Source organism: Clinocottus analis, unplaced genomic scaffold (assembly GCF_023055335.1).
Source record: "Clinocottus analis isolate CAN_PGR_092001 unplaced genomic scaffold, fCliAna1.0.p SCAF_9, whole genome shotgun sequence".
In the NCBI taxonomy this organism is placed as follows: domain Eukaryota; kingdom Metazoa; phylum Chordata; class Actinopteri; order Perciformes; family Cottidae; genus Clinocottus; species Clinocottus analis.
The window spans coordinates 7,680,174-7,694,053 of NW_027176251.1; the positions used below are offsets into that span (position 1 = coordinate 7,680,174).

The 13,880-nt window shown below is 42.3% G+C and overlaps 1 protein-coding gene across 1 annotated transcript in view; it reads left to right on the plus strand.

The window, feature by feature from the left end:
- Window positions 1–13,880, plus strand: part of si:ch73-22o12.1 (nectin-2) — a 70,316-nt gene that overhangs the window by 43,767 nt on the left and 12,669 nt on the right. The window lies entirely within an intron of this gene.

Sequence of the window (13,880 nt, forward strand, 5' to 3'; positions counted from 1 at the left end):
CACACTCCACACACACAGACACACTCCGACTCCTTTTTGGTTTTGTAGCTGAATGTTCAAGGCTTGAGCGCAGCAGAAAGCCTTTTAAGCGGCAGTTAGTAGTAAAAGCCTCCGAAACACTCACATGTTGGTCCGTGTTTGTCCCTGAAAAAGTGTGCACCTCTTGTAGAAGCGGTGACCCCGTAACGCAGAACCTGGCCTATTTGAGCTTCGAGCGCATAACCTGGATCCGAAGCCAAAGTGACAGCAGTTACGCCAAACTCCAGCGCTGTGTTCAACATTAGCTTACAGTGATGAGACATGGTGCGGTGCCCCTGGGCAATCCGGCTAGCTAGCTGTGGCCCTATTTATACCAAGTTTTTGTGTGTGTGTGTGTGTGTGTGTGTGTGTGTGTACATAGGCATGTATTAGACAAAGAGTGAGCATGTCAGTGTGTGTACTTTGGTCATTCAGTGTGCTTAAGAAGTATGCTCATGTTGAGTGTTTCGCTGGCCTGCAGACAGCTCCTTTTTCCACACGATGTTTGTGTGGGACTGTTTATGAGCTTTAGTGTTATCAGTGTGTGTGTTTGTGTGTGTCTGTGTGTGTGTTAGCAGACGGACCCACTTTGGGCTCTCTCTGCTGATAACCACAAACACAATGCTCCTCATTTAACCTCTCACCCACCCGGCTCCAGACCTAACTAATAAATCCCAGAGTGAGTGATGAATGGCCTGGACTGTTGCATGTGTTTCTGGGTGATGGATTTGGTGAACTGGTCCTTCTCAAGGGATTAAAGCAAGTGTCTGCCTCTGACCTCAATTATTTAAGTTGGTTCCTGCATATTTTTCTTGGTTTTAAACGCGACTGCTCTTCTTGTTCTTGCCTGTGGTGATTTATCAAATTTCCAGCTGCGTGTGCCTTGTTAACTGGAATATTTGTATCAAGCACTGTAACTTTTAAGTGGCTAATCTTTAAACTGATAGTGATACGTTTCTCATTATCTAGTCTCTGTACTCCAGCACATTGGATTTGGCTCATAGCTCTTAGTATTGTACACACGCCTCCAGTTTTAGAGCAATAATCCTGAGCATTAAACAAGGTAATTAAGTTTTATGCCCAAACTGTGGAATGTCCTTCTCTGGCCAAGTCAGTCATCTGACCTCAGTTCAAGCATGCGTTTCATTTACTGAAGAGGACACTGAAGTAGGTACCTCAAAGACAGTACATCACAAGGAGAGATAACACGTGTCCTTTGATGTCTGTGGGCGTAGACAACTATTTCAAAGTCTTAACTTGTCCCAATGCTTTCTTTCCCTATGTTCTGTATTACAAGAGTCCACATCTATACCAGCAGCTCTGTAAGAAACTAACGGCTCATACTGGCAATGCTAACATTGTGATCTCAGCAGTATGTTTACCATGTTCTCTAGTCAGTTTGTGCACGAGTCTGAAAGGAATGGTCGTTACGACAAAAACCAAACTACTCTTTTCATCAGAGAGAGAGAGAGAGAGAGAGAGAGAGAGAGAGAGAGAGAGAGAGAGAGAGAGAGAGAGAGAGAGAGAGAGAGAGAGAGAGAGAGAGAGAGGAGAGAGAGAGAGAGGAGAGAGAGAGAGAGAGAGAGAGAGAGAGAGAGAGAGAGAGAGAGAGAGAGAAGAGAGAGGAGAGAGAGAGAGAGAGAGAGAGAGAGAGATGTCAGCAGAATTATTACTACTATAACTTTATTTATATATGACTTTTTTAAAAGCAGGGTTTACAACATATCTTAACAAAACTATTGGAACCAAAGAACTGCATAATAAATCATACAACTAAATAAATAAAAACTATTACAACATCCACTGTTTGAGCCCTGGCTGGAGGACGTGTGTTTGTTGCACGTCTTTAGAGATCTAGTGATCCGGATCGGCCGATGTCAAGTACCGATCTGATAAATGTTTAATTAGATACATTTGAAAAACAAGAATACATTAATATATATTCACGGAATTAAATCTTTAAGATTAACATAAATTACAATTCAAGTTTAAAACCTTTTTTTTTAATGCAACAAATTGGTCAGAAGAAAGCAGAAGAAAATGATCTTCATAGGACAAAAAGGCATAACTTTCTATGAAAACTGTATCACATATTAGAAACATATGAATAGTTAGTTATAATAAAACAAATAAAATAATTACAATAAGTATTGCTAAAGCTTTATATCAGACATAGTTCAAAAATAAATGTATAGTGACTTGTAGGGTCAAGTATCTTAATATCTGGTCATTTATTTTTACAAGGATCAGTGTATTATAATTCCCATCACTTCAATACATTATAATTGTTATACTGCATTACTATCACTGTTAAAGTACAATATAGTGTCACAAGTTACCCTAAGTGGTTATTGCTTGCTTTTAAGTAAAATAAATGTATGCACCAACACACAACACATAAAATGAACTTCTACTTTAGTGTAGCAGACGGCAATTATGAAGTATTATGATACTTGACCTTATGCGTCATCGTTAAATGCGTTGTGACTATGATTTTACAGTTTTATAAAACAGATCATAGCACATTATTACTATGTTTATACAAAATGATTGACATGGTCATCATGGAAAGTGTCACTGGAAATCCTTTGATACAATTTCTTTGTTTCCTTGTTGAAACATTTCATCAAAACCATGAACAACATGGTGGTCATAGACGAAAACTGAAGGAATCATCTGGGGAGCATGATCTATTCTAGGGAATCCATCCAGTGTTGGTTGAGACTTCAGTTTGGATCAAAGTGGTGGGCCGACCAGCATGGCTAAGAATTGCTACCTGCGTGGTTCTTCTGATGTGACGATAAACACCCTCAAATAAAAGATGTCGGTGCTTAAACCTCATAATTGTTGGACAAAGTCTCAGCATGAACGTTATTGTGTTACTGTTCTAATCATTTTCAGTCTCTAGTGCGAATACGCTTTGGCTGCTGTATTCCACACAACCATGTATTGCTTTTACTCTTTTTGTTTTTATATTGGAATGGAATTCAGATCAGTCCTTTTTCAATGTCAAACTGTCTTAGCCAGTTCGTTACAAATGTGGCCTTGAAGACAGTATGGGAGTCAGAAAAAGACCAATTTGGTTTTCGATTATGGTTGTTTGTGAAAGTGAAGCGAAGTACTTTTCAGTGGCACAGGCAGTGCTGTTGGAAAGTTTTTTGTTAGTGAGATATGATGTCCTCCTTTTTTTTTTTTTTTAGGAGTTTGTTGTTGGGTGATTGGCAGGAAGGCCCACTGTGTGCTCTGGAAACAAACATTACCCTTGTTAACTTTTAGATGTTAATGCAATGCAGGTAAAAAAAATAGTTCTTCCACACCTTAAATTTCTTTTATTAAATAAATAAAATATCTGTCAAAGAATGGAGAGCCTGTTTGACTTTGACGCAATCAATTACAACTAAAATGTCACAAGGACCTTCCTGTCGAAAGAATGAACACATTTCTTTTAATATGAGACGGAGCTTTAAAAGTACCAGACTGGAAAATGTATTTCTTCGGTCGAACAGAGTATTGTTATCATGTTCAGCAAGGTGAAAGCAAAGTGCAGAGGAAGTTACATTTGTAAATAATCTCAGGACATTGGAAATCGTATCATTCCTCTTCCTCAAGCGATAAACGATAACATCCGATCTTCTGGCTTCTGGTCAGTCGGTTTTGTTCAGATATGCGTCTCCTACAGACGGACACACATACACATACACACACGCACACGCACACACACATAAATACACACCCGGGCAGACAGACGGGGGAAGTGGATGCTCCTGTTTCCCCTAGAGGGGCTTGGGTGTTTACTCTTCCTGTCCCGTGCTGACAGGGCTGGAGGTAACTGGTTGGCTGCAGTGCATTGTTGGGCGGATGAGACACGTCTCCCTCACATGCTCGGCTCGACTGCTGGGAGGGCAGAGAAGGGCAGGAAGAGCAGGATAGCGCGAGGGAGGTAGTTGGAGGGAGGGCATATAAGGAGTGATGGTGTGATAAGAGGGAAATGGGGTTTAGGACTGAGAGCTGAAGCCTTGTGTATTGGTAGCTTCATAGAACTGGCCGGCATATATATATATATATATATATATATATATATATATATATATATATATATATATATATATATATATATAGATATATATATATATAGATATAGATATAGATAGATAGATATCTTAACAGTGACTAATGAAAGACTGAATAAAAGGGAAAACCAAAAGGAGTCTGTGGACAGAGAGAGCAAAAGGGCAAAAACCCGAACAGAGAAAGGGAGGAGACGCTTGATTAAAGATGGAGTGCAAGAGGGCTGACTGTAAGGAGGAGGACCGTGAGGGCTGAGTTGTTGCAGCTGTGTTGTTTTAGTTTCTCACAGATCAGATTGTTTGTGCGAATGTGAGGCAGAGAGGGAGATGGGAAAAGAAGCTTTGAACACCGCTGACCTCAACACACCTGCACAAACACCCACCATCACCAGATGGAAGTTGCGGCGCGATTGCATGCGTGTTTGCGAGTTAAATAAGCCCCAAAAGGTCTTTCTACTGTGACTTACCTGGAACAAATCCTGTTCTAGAAAAGAGAAAACAAAGAACATTATGTGAATGCGTTATGACCACCAGGGAGTGTAGCTTTGAGCTAAGTGTGCACGTGTCTGTGTGTGTATGTTTATGAGCGTGACTGTGTGGGTATGAATAAAAGAGATTTATATCAGGGAAAGAATGGTTTGTTTCTGCTCCTAAGAATAGACTCTGTGACGGAAATGATTTTGATGCTCTATGCAAGCCTCTGTGCGTGTGTGCGGGTTTGTCTCATTTTGTGCGTATTTGCCCAGGGGTGCTTTGCAGATCAAATGCACTTGCTGTTTAATTCACCGTCTCAACAGGCAGCTCTTACAAAGTATGTGCACGCACCGGCACATGCACGTCTGCATAGCCTCAGATATAAACATACAGAATGGGAGATGAATATGGAGATAAAAACTAAATATGTCTGCAAATATTTGGTCTTAGGGACTTGAGTTGATCTGCTGGGGACTGCGAGGTCCAAAGTAAATTGTGGATGATTGTGTTCACGTTCATTTGTGCGTGTAACTGCTGTGCAGATGTTTGCCTGCCTGACGGTACAGAAAGTGCATGCAAATGTTTCTGTGTGGGAGTTTATCACAAATGTTCACAAATGATTGCTGTTGAACAACTAATGTTTGTGCTGCTCTTTACTTTTTTTCTCCCCCTCATAAAATATCTTGAAACCGCATCAGAACAAAATTATATCCTGACCCATGCTATTATATTAACATGAGTCGATTGTGTATGTATTTAGGGCAAAATGGCTGAAATCCTAATTTGAATATAAATATTTCCCTTTAAGAAATAAAGGCAAAGTTTCACATTAAAAAATCCCTGTTTATGGAATAAACTGTCTCATAATGTATTTTTATATGATATGCTATATTCCATTTCTATTACCTATATTTCATATTGTATAGTGTTTACTGCTCACACATACAATGAAACACTTTAAATAATGCAATGCATTTGTTATTCATGCTCAAATGTAACCTCTAATTTAAATTATCATTCCACTGAATGTTGATATACAATAACAGTGAATCTTTACGCAGCTCTATTTAAATTGATGTATTTCCTTTGTCTGCCGTGACATACAGCAGTGTATGGCCGAGTGAAGATATCTGCATTGGTTCCCTGTGCGGTTAAAGTCTTCACTGCTTTCTTTGCTTGACATTAAATAACATCTGTAGTGAGGAGGGAACTGTCAGGACTTCACAAAATTGTGTGTGTGTGAATGTGTGTTTGTACGTGTGTCTTGTCTGCTCATGTGCATGTCTCAGCTCCTCCTTTATACCCACAAACTTCTTTCCCATTCATCTGTCTGTCATCTTATCTCCACATCTCTTTTCCTGTAATCACTTCTTCTGCCCCCCATCGTCTCTGATGTTCCTGTCTTCGCATATACTGCTGCAGACTAAATGTTAAAGGTGTGTGCGTGTATGCGTGTGCATGTCCAATGCTGTCCAACTTGTCCTGGGGTATAAAATCATCTCTAATCATTCCTCTTTTCTCACTTCCAACACATCTCAAATCACTTGCTATTGAACCCACAGGCATCATTTTAAAAGGGAGTGACATTATTGATTTGACTCATTAATTATGGCCCTAAGAAACAGAAGTCTGTACGCACAAAATCAAACCGCTCCGAGCTATTAGGTCAGACAGTGTTGATTCTCAGACGCCGTCATTTACTTCTCTGAATGTGTTTACATGTGTGTTTTGTGTGCCTCGTGTAAACCCACTGTGTTGATCTGTGACCACAGGGCCACACCTACTAGGGGTCTCCTGCATGCTTTTAGCCCCTTGTTAATACCTCCTCTCCTCAATCGCCGTCAATGATTTTCAACGCCACCCGTCACTCAACCCCCACAGCCGAGGCATCACGGGTAGCGGCTCTGATTCACAGTTGAAGAGTGCACTTCAGTGTATAATGGGAGAAAGGCAGAGTTTGAGAAAATAGCTCGGCATTGCCATGCGAAGCACAGCCACGCTGCACCATCGGCTGGTCGTTTAGCTGTCGGCTTAGGGCGGCGATAGAATAAAATAGTCTTGCACGGACAAAAGGTCTTATCTTGGAGGAGGAAATTAAATGTTATTGAAATTTGGCATTTGGCATCTCAGGAGCTCTACGTGAAATGTTTATAAACACAGGGCCGATTATCGCCCTCACAAACGTGGACGTGCTCTTTATCACCTCGACGGTAATAACTGGTTCATCTCAGCCACAAACTTCTGATCTGACCAGCCTTCAGCGATGCAGATTTATGCTCTGTTCTCTGTGTGTAATAGCTGGAACTTCTTTGTTGTGCGCAAACAGCGGGGTACGAACAGCAAAAATAGATAGTGCCGAGCTCTCCCAGAGTGCATGAATGCAGGTCTCACATTTTGATTAATTTATGTTCCAGTACATTTCAGTTTTCCTAAGTCATTACCCTCCCAAACGACTGTCGTTCCCCAGGTATTCAGACAAACAAAACTCTTAGAAACACGCGTGTGCGCCGCTTGAATGTTACTGGTCTCTTTATCGTCTTGTTTGTGCAGTGGTTTACATGCTCTCTCTGGGAGTCGGTGTGTCATCATATGGCTCCCAGTTATTTATCTGTGTATTACACACACTGTCCAGGTACTGCTTGCAGGTCGTTTATCCTCTGTAGGCCTCCACCTTCCTGATATATGGAGCTGTTACATTTCTATATCACAACACTCTGCCTGCTGTGCAAACACACTTGCATAATGCTGTACTCTCGAGGACCAGGTTTATCATGTTGTGTGTTAAAAGGCAAGTGTGTGTGTGTGTGTGTGTGTGTGTGTGTGTGTGTGTGTGTGTGTGTGTGTGTGTGTCTGTTGGCCTTAGTTCTTCCCGGTCATTTATCCTATTTTAAGGCCCTTTACTCTGCTGCCCTCTTCTTAATACCACTTTCACTCAGTTGCTCCAGGGCTCTCTGTCACCAAATTGCTTTTCATTAGTGGATTGGTGGGAGCGTTAGAGAGAGAGAGAGAGGCAGCGTGGGCTTGAATATGTCTTCTTCCTAATTTTTATACTAGCTTTACTACTACTAATTTCTGTAGAATGGATACATGTTGGGCTGTGATGGGCAATTGTTTTGATATATGTTGGAAACAATGCATTTCACAACTTACAAAAGCCCAAAGTGATGCCTTGATGTTCTGTTTGCTATCATATGAGATGTAAATCCTCAGTTCAGTAACATTAACCTGGATTTACAAGGGAACTAAGCAATGTTTTGGGATGTTTGAGGTTAATAATTAGATGATGATTTGTTTAATGGTGTGAGTTAGCATGCTTGTATGATGGATACATTTAATTGTGTAGGCATTTTATGGGCTTGAATTGTGTGTGTGTGTGTGTGTGTGTGTGTGTGTGTGTGTGTGTGTGTGTGTGTGTGTGTGTGTGTGTGTGTGTGTGTGTGTGTGTGTGTGTGTGTGTGTGTGTCCCTCCCTCTCAGTGAGTAGGCAGCGTATTACTTGTCTTGGTGCAATGAGCCAGACGTTGTATTAGGCAGGTTGAGCTGCAGGGGGAATTTTGTAACACTTGACCTGTTTCACTGAGTCATTTGTGTGGATGGAGGAAAAGAGAGAGAAAGAAGAGGAGGGAGAGAGCAAGCGAGTGAGGGGAGGACAGCACAAGTGGTTCGGGGGAATGGAGGGATGACTGACAATTAGACGTGATTGAAAGAGAGAGGGAAAGAGAACAACAGCTGGGAAAGCCGGGGGGAGAGGAAAAATGAGATGACAGTTCCTTCATATTTCTTCTTTCTTACGTTCTCTCTCTCTCCACCTCTTTCTCTCACCCATCCCTCCATACGTGTCCTTCATTCAGCTGCCTCTCAGGCAGGCCTGGTTGAGTCGCTCTCCTCATTACTCACCCCTTCAACCTTAAAGGTCAGAAGCACAAACTTAGCACTTTAAAATGCAAGAACATCAAACTTCTTTGTGTAACTGTTGCTGCCTGTTGTTGTTGTTGTTGGTGCTGCTTTTGTGTATGCTCACACACACTCCCCTCTTTCTGTGTGTCTTGGTGCATGTGTTAATACTTGATGCCAGCTCTCCACATAGATATTAATAGTGTAGCTTTTCATTTGGGGAGCTCAGCTGGTGGTCTTCTGCCTTGGAGGAAGAGTTTAAGCCATGTAACTGCATCACTGGCTACTTATTTTCTCTCGGTTGCCTCTTCCTGCTGTCCTCACATTCCCTTTTTGTGTGTGTGTGTGTACATGTGTGTTGCTGGGGAATATTTCTGTTTACACAGTCACATTGTGTGGGCTCGCCATTTCTTATGGGGACAAAATTTCGTCCCTATAACGTAAAGTTTCCAGGAAATGAATATAAAGTGGGGCGATGGGGGCATTTTTTTCTTCCCTTGGGTGTAATGAGTATAAAGAAGTAGTAATTATAATAAAAGCCATATTAAAAAATGGCAAAGGTTCAATTCACCCCAATAACAATGCATACCTTTTGTGCTATCCAGCCATGCAGATAATTAGATTTTTATTTGTATTTCAATGTAACCCCTTTCTATTGAATAAGATGTCCAGACTAGACGCCCCTCATGATTACTTTATTTGAACCCATTAATGTGCAAAAAAAGAATGTGCGAAAAGCCTGCAGAGACTTTTTAGTATTTTTACCCAGTGAGCCACTTTAGGAATGAATGGAGCACAATCCTTGAGAGCATTATCCACCCGTTCTCATTAATATGAGCTGCTGTTAGCTTAAGCTCTCTTGAAAAAACTTTCAAAAAGAAATTATGCCCATCCATGTCATTGTTTGTTGACAAGTCCAACTCTCCCTCCAAATAAATTGTAGAGATCGAATCACAATGCAGGCTTAATACAGAGAACGCTTATTCAATACCTGGTGTAAAAGCAAAGGCTTCTGGGTTTCAGTTTATTATCCAGATAGTGTACTACATACATATCACATGTTAATACTATACTGGACTCATAGATACAATTCCATAGAAATGGCTGCAGAAATATTAGATGTAACAGAAATAAAACCAAACCGTTCTTCGTTTTGGTTTCATTTGGCTGGATTCCACAAGTAAGAGAAAAAAATGTTTCTTTATAATTTGGGTGAACGTAGCTTTTAATACTTTGTTGAACCGTTTTGTCGCACGTGGGTCAGTCATAGAAAAACGCACAGTGCAGCCAAACAATCTTTAGTGTGTCAGAGGCTGATAATGTTTCTTTTCTTTTGCGAATTCATTTGTGTTGGGAGAGTAAAAAGAAATGCACTTGCCTCACTCCCTTCTCCTTCAAATCTGCTTTCATTACCCTCCTTGTCCCCGATCTCCCTTGTCGCCGACTGCACCACTCCTGCCACAGCTGCGTACAGTCTTCACTTCTGCTGTGACGGCTGGTGGTGGCGACTTCTGGCTGCCAGCACTTCCTCTGGTGACACGAGGGCCACCGTCAGTCGAAACATAGCCTGGTGTTTGGTGACATTTAGCATTTTACCGCAAAAATTATGCATCAGTGTTGACATTCAGCCTTATGCATAAAATTCATGATGTATGTGGCACTTCCTGTAGGCGCTGCAGCAGAGAGAGGGGGCAAGGAGTAAGCCACAGCTGAGGCATGGCAACCCATCCACACATGTATACACAAAGAGCATACATACAATAGCTCTGGTGCATTCATTAACACAGAAAAATAAATGTCCACATGCATCTGCTTGAACCCAGATCATCAAGCTTCATGAATAGATTTGAAAGTCATGTGTTTCATGTTGCTTTCCATTCTTGTGTCTCTTCATTATGGATTCAAGACTGAGCCCCCCCCCTCTACACACACACACACACACACACACACACACACACACACACACACACACACACACACACACACACACACACACACACAAACCTCCCCACGGTACTTCACTTTATTCATTCTTCGCAGATTAATTCTGGGACGACACTTTTTATGATCCCCAATTTATGTCAGCAGTCAGGCAGGCCTCCCCTCTGCTGCGCCTCCTCTTATCTCCTCCGCCTCATGTCTCTGTCTCCCTCTACATGTGCGCTCAATGAAACAATGGTACTTTCTAGTAACGAGCAATGAGTTTGTCAGGTTTTAAAAGGAGAAGGAGACAAATGGAGGGGGGGAGGAAACGAGAGGATGTGAAGATAATGGGTTTCTGTGGTGATTAACATTCCAGAGTGGCGCGTAAAAAAAAGTTTGACTGCCCTATTGTGTGTTTACTGACAGCCGAAAGAACGGAGGTCTCGGAACCGGTCTCGTCTGTGGATCTGAGGGTGATAAACACAGCGTGTCTAATCTCCATCGTTTATGAGTCTAAGCATCTCCACATCAAACCCTGTTTGAACTGAGTGACACATTCACCCTTCTCTTGTTGTAAGAATAGACCCACGTTTACACGGTGCGGCCAGCGTGACCGTGAGTGAGATCCTGTCCTCTCACTCAGTGAGTCAGCCGGCTAGCTGACTAACCGGCTAATCAGTCTGTTGTGTGATCTCCAGGTTGCAGCAATACTGCGGTGACACACCTGTCACCTGGAGGTGTGGGTGGGTGGGTGGTTGTGTGTTAGGGCGACTGTGGCTCAGTTGTTCGAGCCCCGGCTCTGCTCGTCCTTGTCGTTGTGTCCTTGAGGAAGACACTTAACCCTGAATTGCTCCCCGTTGCTGTGTCTGTGGTGTAAAGAGCAAACGTGTAAGTCGCTTTGGATGAAAGCGTCAGCTAAATGAAATGGTGTGTGCGCGTGTGGGTGTGTGTGTGTGTGTGGCAGGAAATGGTGTTAGGTGAGCCACTGTTCTATTATACCGACGATGACATCATTCCTGCTGTGAATGCTGTTGACATAGGATGTAGTGAAGTGGTGTTAAGTGTTGTGCACCCAGGTGCAGCATACACCTGCCTGTTCATTCACTAACTCAATAGGCAGTGAAAAAGCAAAGTAGTTCATAAATGTTCATTCGTGGCACTTCTATTTCTTAATAACAGATTTGTGATTCAAGGATTTTATAGTCACTCAAGTTATAAATGCTTTTGCCGGGAGGCTCCATAAAAGAAAGAAAGAAATAGTAAATATAAAAAGACATAATATGATAAACATAAAAACAAAAACATTAACGAGCAATACAAACGTCCATCTGAGAAGCGGTAAGAGGTTGCATATTGTATAGGAGGTGGATTTCTGTCTGCGAGACAACTAATCAATTTACAGCTGCATTTTTATTTTATATGAATGAATCATATGAAATGTTGCTTTGTTCTTATCAATAAAACAAATATGTATGATTCACTTAAATATTTCTCTTTTGTATTACTTAATCGAACAAAGATTTGATGGAATCTCATTACAGTAGCGCAGATGACCCCGAAGGAAATCAAACCCTTAAACTTGACATTAGTTTGTACCATTCGGCGCATTAAGAGGACCTAGATATAATTCTGCCTCAGGCTTTATCATCAATATTCCCTCCACTTTTTGTGCTGGATATAGGCCACAAATACCTATCTAATCAGGTAGTCTGTCTGGAGGTTGCTCACGGATTCAGTTCTAAGATCAGTTGATTCTCTCCAGTCCCCGACTTTGATCCTAACGTCTCATCCGCCGTCAGATCAAAATGTACATCCGACTGCTCCCTGCTGTTCCGCTGGGCTGTGCATGCACCCGCACACAGTGAGGTGTGCTCTGAAAGCTGAGGAGAGCAGACAGGTTTTTGAGCTAACTTAAGCCAGGGATTAAGGATACATTTACTGCCCATCGAGGTGTGTGTAATAGTATCTATTTTTGACTCTGCCTTCAGAGAAACGCCTGGTTTTCCCTCAGAAAGGCATCAACACCTCTTGCATCATCGCCAGCTTTTACTTGCTCCTTTCTCACAGGTGCTTTTGTAATCTACACACTCTCGCAGAGACTTTAAGTGCACTATGTGTATACGCTCTATGAGCATTTTGTGTGTGTGTATATGTTGTTTGCACATGAGCTGTGTGTACAAGCAAGTGACTGAGGTGTGTGTGTGTGTGTGTGTGTGTGTGTGTGTGTGTGTGTGTGTGTGTGTGTGTGTACACTTGTGCTCCCTCTCTTCTGGCATGCCTAACTGGCTCTGACACATCTGTGGCTTTTCCAGGCGAATCAGGGCCGGTGCCAAACTGCCAAGAAATCAATGCAACAGACTCTGCTCTCCTCCTTTCCCCTCACATTTCTCCCTCTCCCTCCGTCTGCCCTCTACTTTTCTCTCTCGCTCTCTCTGTCTCTTCTCCTTTTTTTCTCCCTCTGTCTTGCTCAGAGCCCTTATTAAAAATGGAGTGAGTGTGTGCTGCATATTTAAAATGGTCATGGATGGATTTAAACGGCTGATGGTATTTAGTGTCTCCTAAGGGAGCTGCTATGAGCCCCTAAGCTGACTCCTCTGACTGGAGCCTGACTGACTGGTGAGCACACACTAAACCTCTAATAATGACTTGTGTACACACAGTGAGCCCAGCGCATGCATGCAGACACACACACAAATAGGCAGGCATGCCCACGTACACACACTTGGCATTATAGCCCAGTTGTGGCGAGGACGCTGGTCACGTTCTTTATGGGTGGAATGAATGCATTGCAATTGATGGTGTGTGTGTGTGTTATGTGTGTGTGTGTGCGAACGCACACACATAACACACACAGACACTCAGCGCTCAATAACTCATTAGTTTGCCTGCTTTGATGTAGCAGTGTGTAAATGTTTTTAACTGTATTTGAAGATACGTGTGTGTGTGTGTGTGTGTGTGTGTGTGTGTGTGTGTGTGTGTGTGTGTGTGTGTGTGTGTGTGTGTGTGTGTGTGTGTGTGTGTGTGTGTGTGTGTGTGTGTGTGTGTGTGTGTGTGTGTGTGCGTGTGTGTGTGCGTGCGTGCGTGCGCCCTTTTGGCAACAGTCAGGGTAGATGTCACACTGAGCCCCTTCAGGTCAAGTAGCAAGTGTTTGTGTCATGTTGTCTTTCATGCTGGCTTGGATTTGGGCTCCAATCTTCTCCAAAGTGTCCTTCACTAAAACACTATTGATTACCCAACACATTCTCTAACACTGAACATAAAACAAACACACTTACTGATGCACAGAAGCCCCCCGCTTAGACAGGAGGGCAGGAGCATCTAAACAAGCAAAAATGGGAGGTGGAGGAGTTTGGTAATATCTGAATATCTAGATAAATAGTGCGTTAAAGAGCCTTTTCAATAAAGTAACCAGCAACTAGTTTGGCTTTGGAACAATGACACCGATTGCTCTGCCTTCATAGCATTCAACACACGGTGGGTAATGAGAAAGTAGATCTATTCAATA